This window comes from Myotis brandtii, unplaced genomic scaffold, assembly GCF_000412655.1.
Source record: "Myotis brandtii unplaced genomic scaffold, ASM41265v1 scaffold112, whole genome shotgun sequence".
NCBI lineage: Eukaryota > Metazoa > Chordata > Mammalia > Chiroptera > Vespertilionidae > Myotis > Myotis brandtii.
The window spans coordinates 14,016,427-14,020,163 of NW_005353838.1; the positions used below are offsets into that span (position 1 = coordinate 14,016,427).

The 3,737-nt window shown below is 41.8% G+C and overlaps 1 long non-coding RNA gene across 1 annotated transcript in view; it reads left to right on the plus strand.

The window, feature by feature from the left end:
• Positions 1–515: 515 nt before the first annotated feature.
• LOC106727723 overlaps positions 516–3,737 on the plus strand; it is a 10,791-nt gene continuing 7,569 nt past the window's right edge. Inside the window, exon 1 of the long non-coding RNA XR_001363958.1 lies at positions 516–588. This is a non-coding gene — a long non-coding RNA (uncharacterized LOC106727723). The remainder of the gene's footprint in view (positions 589–3,737) is intronic.

A 3,737-nucleotide genomic window follows, 5' to 3' on the forward strand; every position in this document is an offset into this window, starting at 1 on the left:
CTCTGATAGCTAATGGAATAGGTGCTTGTGTATGTTTGTATTTTAAGGGGGGCTTTCAATTTCTAAGTTGTAAAGGAGTCCTGACACTAAAAAGTGTGAGAAATGCTTTATAATATCTCAAGGAAATTCTGTCATTTCAGCTTAATTTAGTGTGAGCTACTTAGAAGTTCATAGATTTTCCTTAAATGTTTTTATATTTTTAATTTCACTGATTTCTGCTCTAATATTTATTTTATTCCTTCTGTTTGCTTCAGGTTTAATTTTTAAAATTTTATTCTTAAGGTAGCACTTAAGCTGTTGGTTTGAGATCTTTGTTCTTTTTTTAACTCAGTGAAATTGCACGCTGCTTTGAGTGGCGTGGTGAAATCTCGCGAGATGTCTCGCACTCTCCGCGCATCCACGCTGCCTGAACGCCGATCCTCCCGGCGTCAGCGTGGGCGTGGGCGTGGCGTGGGCGTGGGCTTCTCCCCGCTGCCTACCCTCCCGCTTTCGGCCACGTGCAGTGATGGCCCCGAAGCGGAAGAGCAGTGGTTCCGGCGACTCAGATACACCACGAGAAGCGGCCGAGTGGGTCCCTTCCGTGGGAAGGTGAGTTACTGAAATAAGATATTTTGAGAGCGAGAGGCCACACTGACGTAACCCTGAGTATAACACGTTGTTAAAATTGTTCCATGTTAGCCCTGCCCCCTGTGGCTCGGTTGTTCAGGGCGTCATCGCTGCAACTGGAAGGTGGTGGGTTTAATCCCGGTTGGGGTGTGTATGGGTGGCACTTGATGGATGTATTTCTCTCACAGGGATGTTACTCTCTCCCTCCATCTCTAAAAAAAAATTTTTTTAAATTGTTCTATGGTATTATTATTGTTGTTCATCTCTTTGCCTAATTTTAAATTAAACTGTATCATAGGTATGTATGCCTAGGGGAAAGCACGGTGTTTGTATAGGGTTCAGTACTGTCCCCAGCTCCAGGCCTCCAATGGGAGTCTTGGATATCCCTCATGGATAAGAGAGAGGCTATTTTAATTTTTATTTCGTTCAAAATATTTAAAATTTCCCTTTAGCCTTCCTCTTGGGCCTATGTGTTGTTCGCTTTCCATGTATTTGAGGATTTTCCAGATAACCTTTCTCTTTACTGATTTCTAGTCTGTCAGGGTCTAAGAATGTACATTGGATAAGATCTGTTTTATGGCCTAGCCTAGAATGTAGTCTCTCTTGTTGCAGGTTTCATATATACTTGGAAATACTTGGGAACTGACCCTGTATTAGAATGTTTCAGAGTAGTGCAAATGAAAACGCGTGAAAGGGTAGATAAGTCACAAAAAAAGCCCATTCACCTTGTGCCCATTTCCCCTTGCAATGTGACTTTGCAGCTTCTTGCATCACAAATTGGGGTCTATTTCCCCACCCCTTGAATCTGGGATGACCTAGTAAGTCGCTTTGGCCGATGGACGTGATGGAAATTACAGTGTAAAAGCCCCAAGTCTAAACCTCAAGAAGCCTTGCGTTCTTTTCTCTCTTGAAACCCTGCCATCAGTGTAAGCGAGCCTGGGTTGGCCTCCTGGAGGCTGGGAGCAGCTGGAACAAGGCTGCGTCATCCCAGGTATTTTGAATCAGCCCCACCTGGCGGGATCCCCAGAGTTGCCTAGAGGTGACTGCCTGAGACTAGAACTGCCTGGCTGGCTGACAGGCTTAGGAGCAACAATAAATGGTTATTTTAAGACTCTCCCTTGTGGGATGTTTATTTTGCAGCATTACTGTGACAATTGTCATTGACACATGGCCCATGCCTAAATATAGTTACCCTCTATGTTTACAGGGAAACATAGAGAGACACTAAAAAACGAGTTACAAAGACTTTCAGGTAGTTAATTTCAAGGAATCACAAATTATTTAAAGGGCTATTAGAATAGTACAGGGCATGTAGTAAATATTATATAATAAGTAAATGTTAAGTAAGCTATTCTTAGTATTGTTAAAGGTAGACTTTCTGTTAGTGGAATATTACAGAGCTTATTTACTTAAAAATTACTTCATAAAGAGGTCAGTCTTTAGGAAATAATTTTACTAGTGAGTTGGATAAATCTAAATGTGTTTCAAACATTTTTTTTTTCCATTTCCAATCTCTGCACTCAACTCCACTGGGATATATAACACACATCTCAAATGTCCAGGTGGAACCTTCTTCATTGATAACAGCATCCTGTGGTTGTTCAGGCCACAGAACCTTAGAGTTCTCCTCAGCTCTTCCTTTTCTCTCCTAATTTATATAAGACCCACCAGCAAACCCTAGAATCCAGCTCTTTCTCACTGCTATCACCGCCACCACCAGTTTTTACTATTTCCACCTTTGTTTCTCTAAAAAAGATTCTTACGTAACCAGAGCGATGCTTTTGAGTGTGAGGTCATGTTACTCCTCTGCTCAAAACCCTCCAGTGGCTCCGTTTCCCTCAGAGTAAAAGCTAAAATTCTTGCCCTGGTCCATAAGCTTCCTGCCTCCTCTCCCCCACCTCTTTGCCTCATCCACTACTTCCTGCCCTGCTCACTCTGCTCAGCCACACGTGTCCTGCTTTTCAAACCTAGACACATTCAGATCTCAGGGCTTTTGCATTTGTTGTTTCTTCTGTCTGGAAAGCACTGACCTTAATATCTGTATGACTCAAACTCTCATTCCATTTATTTTTATTTCTCAGATGTCACATTCTCAGTGGAGCCTTCCCTGGCTACCATATTTAAAATTGCAATCTGCCCCCTATCTGGCATTCCCTATCCTTTTTCTGGTTTTGTTTTTCTCCATAGCTTTCTGGCTTTCTAATACACTGTGCAACTTATTTATTTTGTTTTTAATAGAGTTCTAATTTAGTATTGTGTGAATATGTCTAAGAAATAGAGGTTGACTGTAATTTGTTATAGACATAGCATTCAGTTCACAACTAGACAAGGGTTGGTCTAAGTACATTTTTTTCTTAATTTTATTGATTTTTTACAGAGGGGAAGGGAGAGGCATAGAGAGTTAGAAACATCGATCAGCTGCCTCCTGCACACCTCCTACTGGGGATGTGCCTGCAACCAAGGTACATGCCCTTGACCGGAATCGAACCTGGGACCTTTCAGTCCGCAGGCCGACGCTCTATCCACTGAGCCAAACCGGTTAGGGCTGGTCTAAGTATATTTAAAGGGAACTCTGTTATCTGGGAAAAGGTGAAGAAGCAGAATTTGTTTATTGCACAAGAAATTTCCAGGTTTATTGATTTATATAGATGTAAAATAAAAAGTGAGAGAACTTAATGCAGAAACCTGTGAAAGGTAAATTAAATTTGCATTTACTGCAAATTTAAGTTTATTGTCCTTTTCTAGGAGTAAGGGAAGAATCCCATAGTTATCATATGATCCATTTTATTAGTGCTGTCACACTCTATCTAGAGCAGGGCATAGGGGCTAGTGAGGACTGCAGCTAGGACTTCCCAAACCACAGTGGTTCTTGAAAATCAATGTGGGTGAGAATCCCTTGGAGGAGCCTGTTAAAAATGCATGTCCTAGCCCTACCATAAGGCACTCTGAACTGGAAGGTTGGGGGGCCAGGTTGGTCATCTACAGTTTTACCATCCTGCTGTGGTGATTCTGACGCAGGTGGCCCATCTACCTTCCTTTGTGAAACACTATCCCAGTGATGTGTGTGTGATTTAGCAGGATTTATTTTCTTTTTATAAAACTTTATTGTTGAAAGTATTACATACGTCCCC